Below are 11,041 nucleotides of genomic sequence, written 5' to 3' on the forward strand. Positions count from 1 at the left end.
ACCTGTGCTGTGTGGTGGCTGGCAGGTGGCATGCAAGTTGGCTGGAGCTCAGTGGCCCAAACAGTACCCCCAAGTGCACTAACTCTTTGATTGATGGATGCCCTTTAAAGTCTAACTTATTTGGGGAATCGGGAAAACACATACAAGGGTACCATAAATGGAATCTAAATTACACGCTGGGCCAAAAAAAAGTTGCCAGATGGAAGGCACTTTGTAATGGGGCTGTAAGAGAATAGCATGAGATTGGCTCAGTCTGCTTTATCCTAGTTAAGCCAAAGCTTAATGATTGGAGGCGGGAGGTCTTCTGGGCTTGAAGCAGCAGAATACTGTTGTATGTGTGTCGTCTTCCTCTTTGGAAGATTCTAAGATTGCTGTGTCCTGGTAGATAGTGAAAGATATGCCAAAGTTATAGGCTTGTTTTTCTGTTTAAAAAAAGAAGAAGAAATCCAATGGTGCCAAAAAGTATTTATTTAAAACATCACTCTTACTGAGTTTCCAACAGTCTGGGGCTGTATAAAAGTCATAGTCTTGTACTCGCGTGTGATGGAATCGTGGAGCCTGGCCCTCTTGAGGCGCTCTGTCCTCCTGGGGCTGGGCTGCCTGTGGGCCAGGGCACAGGACACACCAACCACTCCATCCCACACCATCTGTTTTTGTTTAGTTTCTACCTCACTTTTGGTGAAAGTCATCTACCTCATGTTAGTATCTGACGGGTCTCTGAATAGTATTAATCCACCGGGGAGTGGGTAGGAGTGGAGAGCTACCTCGAGAAGAAAACGTTTTCATAAATCCAGAACTGACTTCTCACAGGAGAAGCGTTTGATTGACCTTGGAAAAGAAACTTTGAAACCAAATAGTCCTATACAGGCAAATGTAGTCATAAATTCAAGTATTTCTTACCAATCTGGCTTTTTTCCCCCACCAGGAGTTACGCACACCGTTACCACGTTGTTCAGTGTTCTGAAACCACGGGTTCATCTGACCTTTTTGAGGACTTATCTGCAGATGAAGACCTTTAGGTCTTTTTTTTTTTTCTCTTCAAGAGAAAAAATATCTGTATTTTGAATGTCTGAAAATACACCCTTTTAGGAGCAATTCTAAGGGTCTAGTTGTTGGGAATATCACCTATTGGAAGGGAATGAACATCCTTTAGACCTCGTGATTGTATTTGTACCCTTTCTGGACCCAGCAGGATGTCCCTCACCATGGCATTGCAGCAATCACTGTCTTACTGAGCAGTGATGGTGAAGTGTGTGTGTTGCTCTTTTGTGTTTGATTTTTTTTCCCCCTACCAAAGGTAACATGTTCTTTGACGGGTTATTCTTTTCCTTTGCTTGTTTATTAAATACTTGATAAAGTTGAGAAGCACATTACCATGATATACTGTATTGCCTCTCCACCTCTCTTACCCCCCTCGCTTAATTTTTGTTTTGGTTGGAAGAGAGCATCCTTAAGACCACTGTCATTATTGTGAATTTGGTTATATATGTCATGGTGAAGAAATACCTCAATGATGCCTATTTTAAAAACCGATCTTACGGGTTAACAAGCCAGCCTGGTGGGATGTTTTCCATCATCATTTAACCAGTAATGGTTCTAAAAGTTTTGTGTATCCACATGGTCGTAGACCTCCTTTTAATGATTGTATTAACTTACAAGCTCAGGTAGTATTTTTCTTAAGGCTCTATCTCAGAGCACACTGACTGAATGTTAATGTGTGTAGCAAAGTGTTTACTTTCTTTAAATAACCAGTTCTGGAATAGTTCTTTGTGTTTCTAGCAGTCTGTGTAGTTGTCTTTTCAGAGGAGGATTTTTCACATTTCTGGGGTGTTCTTGTTTCTAGGGCAGTAAGATTTCTTTATTTTCTTCTTTTCCCCTAAATTCAATGCAGGTGAGAGGGTGGGAGGGTAAGGGCTGTTGTTTTTAACTAGCATGTTAGGTATATTCGGGTGGGTGGGAAGGTCGTTTGTATTTTTTTAAATGAATCTTGCTTAATACTGTCCATTAGCTGTCATGCCCGGTCAGCAAAATGTTTTAATTTTAAAGTGTAGAATACATGGCTTGGTTGAAGGTTTTTTGTTTTTGTGAGAAAAGTAAATGCAAAAATTGGAGAAATTAACACGGGCATGTTGCCTTGATGTTAGAATGACTAAGGTAAGACTTTTTTTTTTTTTTTTTTTTAATTTGTCCAAGGCAGACATGTAAGAGATATGCACCACCAGACTAACTGCCCAGGCCACAGAAACCATGCTGCAAGCCCACACCTGGGTGCTGACTGCCTCTTGACACTTTTAAAAATGGGCATCGCGGTGGTGATGCGGATCCCGTCAATTAAGTGGAGAATGGGGAAACAAAGGTTTTTCCCCCAAACCTTTAAGGTAGATTTTTGTTTGGGGTGGGTTTTTTTTTTTTTTTCTCCTGCCCTCTGGATTTTTACTTTTAAATCTTAAGTGATTTACTGCAGGCCTCAGGCATGACAGGCAATGAGCAGGTGAAGAACCAGTGGAAAAGTGTTCAAAAACTCCTGTGTTAGCTAACAGGCTTCTGAATGTATCGCTCTGGTCCACAGAGAAGGCTGGAGAAGGTAGCAAGGAGATGCTGTATCAGCTACTGCAGCCTTAAAACAAAGTTGGTGTCTCTTTGGACTTTAAAATTGTTCCTATGCAGCTTATTTTATTTTTGTTTAATCAAATAAACAAGAGGGTTTTTCCATGGAAAGAGTGTGTCTGTGTCATCCTTTAATTGAGAATAAATAAGGGTGTGTACACTGCCCATCATGAAAGGGAGTCTCTGATGCATGGCCCAGAGGTTGTACTCTGGTCAGTGGGTCAGATTGGGTCCATGCAGTGTTTTCAAAACAGGTGGATACCAGCATTTTAAATGAGGAAGTGTTAAAGAGCTTAAATGCTTAAAATCTGGACTTTTGGATTCTTGGGAAGTTTCAGATCTGGCAGCCACAGGCCTGTCTTCTCCCAAGAAGCTGAGTAGCAGATGTCCCTTTAGAGGGATAAGTATGCGATTTCCCAATTACCACAGCCCCCCACCCTGTTTTCCCACAGATGCCACCACCCAGGTGGGCACTGGCCTTATAACCTCTGTCTGGGTTGGGAGGAACTACTTGGGTGTGAACTCCAGCCAAGGGGACGTGAGCAACTTGCCCAAGTGCCTCTTTGCTGGCAGGGTACCATAGATGCCAGGAGGATGAAGAAGTCTCTTCTCTTGTGCTCTGTGTGTTCACAGCTTACTAGGAGACCTCATTTTTCACTGGAGAATTCATTTTTCACTGGGAAATTTTCCCCAACTTTGCTCACCTGCTTTCTGTGTCTGATCAGTCTTAGGTTTAACCTCTGAATGGAGCGTCTGGCAAGCCACCACGCTGGATTCCACTCTCCACCCCCTGCACGTTTTCCCCTGTTGTATGTCCCTTCCCAGCTGTGATAGCGTGTACAAAAGTTCCAGTGGTGGTAGGTCCTACCCCTACTGTACAGGAACCTCCTTCCTAAAGTGCCAGGCATCAGCACCTGGCATAGGGAACCTCTCCACTTCAGCCCATGTTGGCACTGAGCATTTAAAGTGCTTTTTGCCCACTGGTTGCTTCAGCTTCAAAATTGTGACCCATCCTGAGTAGCAGTTTCCTCAAAGACCGAAGATAGGGGTGTATGACTTACTGAACTCTGGACTCCATTCCCCATTTCCTTTTTCAGGCCTCTCACTTTTATTTCCCTTTTACTCCTAGCTGAACACAATGGGAGACTTTTGAACATAGAAAGTTGGATGGATGCACTTTTTTTTTTTTTAAAAACGGAAGAAATCTTTAATCCTCTGAAAGCCCCAGGAGAAGCTGCCAATAAAATGAGGCAGGGCTTCCCTGGTGGCACAGTGGTTAAGAATCCCGCCTGTGGGCTTCCCTGGTGGCGCAGTGGTTGAGAGTCCACCTGCCGATGCAGGGGACATGAGTTCGTGCCCCGGTCCGGGAAGATCCCACATGCCGGGCCCGTGAGCCATGGCCGCTGAGCCTGCGCATCCAGAGCCTGTGCTCCGCAACGGGAGAGGCCACAACAGTGAGAGGCCCGTGTACCGCTAAAAAAAAAAAAAAAAAAAAAAAAAAAAAAGAATCCCACCTGCCAGTGCAGGGGACATGGGTTCAAGCCCTGGTCCGGGAAGATCTCACATGCCACGGAGCAACTTGGCCCGTGCGCCACACCTACTGAGCCTGCGCTCTAGAGCCCACGTTCCACAACTACTGAAGCCCACGTGCCTAGAGCCCGTGCTCCGCAGCAAGAGAAGCCACCACAATGAGAAGCCCACGCACGGCAATAAAGAGTAGCCCCCGCTCACCGCAGCTGGAGAAGGCCTGTGCACAGCAGCGAAGACCCAATACAGCCAAAAATAAAAACAAATTTAAAAAAAAAATGAGGCAGAACCCACTAACGAGGGAAGTGCAGAAAAGGAAAACTCTAGAAAGAATCAATGCTTGATCTTCAGCCCTCCCTGGTTCCTCCAGTCTCTTCCAGGAGATTCAGGTGAGTTTTGAGGGACCTAAACCTTCTAAAGGTGACTACAGGCCTCTGCAGCTGTCTGTGGGGCTGCCAGTAATCAAAATAGAATATATGGAGTAATGGGAACCCTCATACATTGCTGGTACTACAAACACTTTGAAACACAATCTGGCAGTTCTTCAAGGCCCCTCAGGACATGAATGTTCATAGTAACAATAATAGCCGATAAGTGGAAACAACCCAAATGTCCCTCAACTGATGACTAAACAAAATGAAATATTATTACAGTGGAATATTATTCAACCTCAAAAAGGAATGGAATAGTGATACATGGGAACCTTGAAAATGTAAGTGAAAGAAGCCAGATACCATACATGATTTCATATACATGAAATATTCAAAGCAGGCAAATACATAGAGTCAGGAAGTTATTGCCAAGGGCTGGGAGGTTGGGGGAAATTGGCAATGACTGCTATTAAGTTTACTTTTTCTGGTAAGACTTTTTGTTTGTTTTTCTTTTTGTTTGATTCTCGGCCGCACTGTGTGGCTTGCAGGATCTTAGTTCCCCGACCAGGGATCAAACCTGGGCCCCAGCAATGAGAGTGCCGAGTCCTAACCACTGGACCACCACGGAATCCCCAAGACTTTTTTCTTTCTTTTTTTTTTTTTTTCTTTTTGTGGTATGCGGGCCTCTCACTGTTGTGGTCTCTCCCGTTGCGGAGCACAGGCTCCGGATGCGCAGGCCCAGCGGCCATGGCTCACGGGCCCAGCCGCTCCGCGGCATATGGGATCCTCCCAGACCGGGGCACAAACCCGTATCCCCTGCATCGGCAGGCGGACTCTCAACCACTGCGCCACCAGGGAGGCCCTAGACTTTTTTCTTTTTAAGAGCAGTTTTAAGTTCATAGCAAAATTGAGAGGAAGGTAGAGATTTCCCATAGGCCTCCTGCCTCCACAAGCAAGCATAACCGTCCCTCGTGATCCACATCCTCCTGGGATTTCTTTTAGGGATGCTGGAAATGTTCTAGAATTAGGCAGTGGGGGGATGGTTTTACAACTATGTGGGTGAATTCTATGGTATATGAATAATCTCAATATGAAAAGGCACAGGAAACCAAGCAATACATCTGACTACATTGAAAGCCTGTTTAGGGAATTCCCTGGCGGTCCAGTGGTTAGGACTCAGTTCTTTCACAGCCAGGGACCGGGTTCTATCCCTGCTCTGGTAACTAAGATACCACAAGATGTGCGGCGAGGCCAAAAAAAAAGAAAAAGAAAAACTTAAAAAAAAAATTACCAAAAAAACCCTTCTGTTTAAATGAAAAGGTCTGATTGCCTTTTCTGTACTTGTATTGGGAAGGTCATGTGACTAGCCTGTCCCGAAGGTTGTGAGCGGCAGTGATATGGTGCCACTTCCTAAGGGGAGTATGTCATCAGCAGAGTGAGCCCTTGCTGAGCTCTGGTCCCTCTCCCAGGACCACAGGCAATATCCTAAGGAAGGCAGCATCACCAGCCTGGGAATGAGGCAGGCACATCCAGTCAACAACCATGGAGGTACATGTGATCAAAATGTGTACAGTTGTTATGTTTTAAATCTTTTTAAAAAATCTGTCCAGGATTGATCCCTGGTTGGGGAATTGAAGATCCTACATGCTGCATGGCACGGCCAAAAAAAAAAAAAGTATCCAATGAACAACATAAAAAATTGAAAGCATTTTCTTCTGGGAGAAGATTTCTATAATGGTATAAGAGGGTATAGGACTTCCCTGGTGGCACAGTGGTTAAGAATCCACCTGCCAATGCAGGAGACACACGTTCGATCCCTGGTCCGGGAAGATCCCACATGCTGTGGAGCAAGTAAGCCCATGCGCCACAACTACTGAGCCTGCGCTCTAGAGCCCGTGTGCCACAACTACTGAGCCCACATGCAACAACTACTGAAGCCCATGTGCCTGGAGCCCGTGCTCTGCAATGAGAGAAGCCACCACAATGAGAAGCCTGAGCACTGCAATAAAGAGTAGCCCCCTGGGCCGCCCTGGTGGCGCAGTGGTTGAGAGTCCGCCTGCCGATGCAGGGGATACGGGTTCGTGCCCCGGTCTGGGAGGATCCCATATACTGCGGAGCGGCTGGGCCCGTGAGCCGTGGCCGCTGGGCCTGTGCATCCGGAGCCTGTGCTCCGCAACGGGAGAGGCCACAACAGTGAGAGGCCCGCGTACCGCAAAAAAAAAAAAAAAAAAGAGTAGCCCCCGCTCTCTGCAACTAGAGAAAGCCAGCGTGCAGCAACAAAGACCCAACACAGCCAAAAATAAATAATAATTAATTAATTAATTTAAAAAAGAAGGCATAAGTAACAACAAATAATATCCAGAATATTTAAAGAACTACAATAAGGAAAATATAGCCCAATTTAAAAAAACAGGCAAAGGATGTGATTAAGTAATTAAGTAATTTACATAGTTCAGGGACTTCCCTGGTGGTGCAGTGGTTAAGACTCTGCACTCCAAATGCAGAGGGCCGTGGTTCAATCCCTGGTCAGGAAACAAGATCCCACATGCGTGCCGCAACTAAGAGTGCATGCCGCAGCTAAGGAGCCCACTTGCCAAACTAAGGCCCGGCAGAACCGAATAAATAAATTTTTTTGTTGTTGTTGTTTTTTGGTTTTGGGGTTTTTTTTTTTTGCGGTACACGGGCCTCTCACTGCTGTGGCCTCTCCCGTTGCGGAGCACAGGCTCCGGACGCGCAGGCTCAGAGGCCATGGCTCACGGGCCCAGCCGCACCGCGTCATGTGGAATCTTCCCGGACCGGGGCACAAACCCATGTCCCCTGAATCGGCAGGCGGACTCCCAACCACTGCGCCAGCAGGGAAGCCCCAATAAAATTTTTTTAAAAGGTAATTTACAGAGTTCAACTGCACTCGAACTCAGACAAATAACAAACTAAATAAAAATAAGATTCACACCCATAACTTTGATAAAAATGTAAAAGTCTCATAACAAGTGTTGGTGAGAAATAAGAACTACACAGCTGGTGGGAATGTACAACCCTTACTTAGTAGGGGAATTTGTCAATATCTAGTAAAATGGGAGATGTGGGTGTGCAATAAGACCCAGTACTTTCACCTGCAAGAGTGTGCTGTGGAGAGATTCTAGCACAGAACGTGAGAAGAGTTCATGCGATATATTTATTCAATGGAAGCCAAAATGAATGACCAGGAGCTAACTGTGGGTATGTTTAAAAGTCAAAGGAGCTAGTTCCAGGGTGACTTTACAGTACACATTTTACACGTTTGAAGAAAGCTCAAAACAATACTGCATATTTGTTATAGATCTGGTTTTTGTTCAGGCAGCATTACGTGGCTCGGTGGGTTACAACAGGGGCCGCTGACCACCGGGTGTGGACCGGTACTGGTCTGCAGCCTGTTAGGAACTGGCTGCACAGCAGGAAGTGAGTGGTGGGCCAGTGATCAAAGCTTCATCTGCTTCTCCCCATCTTTCGCATTACCGCCTGAACCATATCCCACCCCTCCCCCACCCCAGTCCCTGGAAAAGTTGTCTTCCATGATACCGGTCCCTGGTGCCAAAAATGTTCGAGATCGCTGGGTTACAAGATGGATTTCTTGCTGGATGAGCGAGTTGTAAAATTGAAAGCAACTAATCCCCTTATGGTTACTAAAAATGGAGGGTGACCAAGAAGATGAAGAAAACCTCAGAACTTCTATTTTCCCTTTTCCTCCAGTATAGATCCTGACTTGCTCATAAAACATGACAATAAGAAGCAGAAATATGAGAACAATAATGGCAGAACTTTGCGTTTCTAGAAATAATACAATGGGGTATAAAATGGGGTAAAATTGGGTATATAGGGACTTCCCTGGTGGTCCAGTGGTTAAGAATATGCCTTCCAATGCAGAGGACGTGGGTTCGATCCCTGGTCAGGGAACTAAGATCCCACATACCGTGGGGCAACTAAGCCTCCATGCAGCAACTACACAGCCCATGTGCTCTGGAGCCCATGCACCACGACTAGAGAGAAGACTGCACACCGAAACGAAGAGCCCACATGCCACAATGAAAGATCCTGCGTGCCACAACTAAGACCCAATGCAGCCAGAAATAAATAAATAAATAGATAGATAGATAGATAGATAGATAAATAAAATGGCGTATATAGCTATTAAGAAATTTCCTTTCCATGAGTGATATATGACTCCCTACCATCCCTCCATTCTCCTCAGACATGTTGTAAGTTTTGCTTTCTCTACCTTTGACATCTATTCTTTCTCCCTAAGTGTATAGTACTAGACTTACTCTTGCTTAAAAGTGAGTTTTATGTCTCCTAGGCAACAGTACTAGTTATTAAAATTTAATAATGAGCACCAGAACAAATCACAGTAAGCATATAATCTGGTGGGATATCTAGAAAATCAAATTTTAGAGACTAACACTCTTTTTTAATTTCAAAAATTGAGGTAAAATTTACATATAATAAATTTCACTCTTTTTGGTTTACATTTCTGTGAATTTTGACAAACGTATATCGTCATGTAACCAACACCACAATCAAGATAGAGGCCAGTACCACCCCCCCCCCAAATTCCTCCAGTGTCTCTGTAGTCAACCTCTACAGCACCCTTAGCCCAGCCAGTCACTGGGCTTTTAATTTGTTTTTTCTTTTTCTTTCCTTTTTCAAAATGTCACCTAAATAGAGTCATTTGATTCAGGACTAGCACTTCTGAATTAATGGTAGGCCCACAAGAGTAATAATAGTTTAGGCGATGGTGACTTAAATTGTTTTCATATTCTTTGAGGATGAACCTACCAAGTATAAATTTTGAAAGGTAAAATGATGCACACAATATAGAGTGTGCATGCATCAAAGACGTGTTCAGCTCATCAGTGAGGGAATGGCAGTATTAAAGCTGGTTCAAAGAGGATAGGAAGAGGGACGAACACATGTCAGCAGAAAAAGGAATGCTGGCATAGGATTGCGATGTGAGTTACAAATCCACTTAATGTCCTTCAGGGCAGTGAGATCTTTGGGGTTATCATTCCTATTGGACAGAAATCGTTTGCACTCTTCCCCAAGTTAACATCTAACTTTAGAGAGAGAGCTTGGGCCTACTCAATAGTAAATAGTAAGTCAAATTTAGGTTACGGGCTTCCCTGGTGGCGCAGTGGTTGAGAGTCCACCTACCGATGCAGGGGACACAGGTTCGTGCCCCCGTCCGGGAAGATCCCACATGCCACAGAGCAGCTGGGCCCATGAGCCATGGTCGCTGAGCCTGCACGTCCGGAGCCTGTGCTCCGCAACAGGAGAGGCCACAACAGTGAGAGGCCCGCGAATCGAAAAAAAAAAAAAAAAAAAATTTAAGTTACGTTTCTCTAGAGCATCACATGACCCTTAGGGCCTAAAAATTAAAGAAAATACAATTCAAATCCTTTGAAATACTAAATTCACTTATTATTCTCTTAAAAGGTGCCTCTGTCCTGGGTCCCACACTTCAGCAGTCTCCACTCTGGCTCTCCTCCATGTCCCACACCACTGGGGAAGGAGTCCCAGTGGCCATGGGCTGTCCCTTCTAGACCATGCTGCAAAACCTGGGGCTACAGCTCAAATTACCTTAATGCTGCTTCTAAGGCCTGCACAGGTCCCTTCCCTAGAACTGCCTTCCTAGGGCAGACAGAGTCAGGTGTGGCCAAGCATGGCTGTTTGCAGGATTGGGGGGTAGGGAGTAAGGATGTGGGCTGAAGCACCCATATATTGTAAGAATATGGCTCATTTAAAAAAAATTTATTTATTTGGCTGTGCTGGGTTTTAGGTTCAGCACGTGGGATCTTCGTTGTCACGTGTGGAATCTTTAGTTGTGGCATGAGGGATTTTTAGTTGCAGCATGTGGGATCCAGTTCCCTGACCAGGGATCCAACCCAGGCCCCCTGCATTGGGAGTGCAGAGTCTTAACCACTGGACCACAGGGCAGTCCCACAATATGGCTCATTATGGTGGGGACAGCCATTTCTCCAAGAAACCCTGGTTCCTTTTATTGCAAACTGGTATTTAGAAACAAAAATCTGGGTGCAGAGTGGACTCACTTTTGTTGGAGTGTCATTGCTCTTAGGCCCTCTTGGCAGACAGCACTAGGAAATATATTTATGTACATAGATGCACCTACACACATATCTATCTGTAATATACTAAAAACCTTGAGTTCATACTGATACTTCTGATTCTAACCCAACATCACAGGCTTTATTCCAGTCTCCTTCCTTTCATTATTTGTAAGTTTCTTCACAGAGAGAAACCTGGGACTCATTATCTAAAATATACTTACTTATTTGCCCAGTCCTAGAATACGTATATAGTAGTTTCAGAAATGCTTCACCAATAGTCTTATGTAAAACAAATTTACTACCTAAAATACCATATTGATGTACAGTTCTTTTCATCTTTAGCCTTACAACTAAGGACGATGTTCCCTTCTGCAAAAGGATTTGGGCTGTGTTGCCTCATTCCTTCTAATTCTTCATATCCAGGGAGTGGTCGTT

The sequence above is a fragment of the Mesoplodon densirostris genome, chromosome 10, assembly GCF_025265405.1.
Source record: "Mesoplodon densirostris isolate mMesDen1 chromosome 10, mMesDen1 primary haplotype, whole genome shotgun sequence".
Taxonomy (NCBI): Eukaryota; Metazoa; Chordata; class Mammalia; order Artiodactyla; family Ziphiidae; genus Mesoplodon; species Mesoplodon densirostris.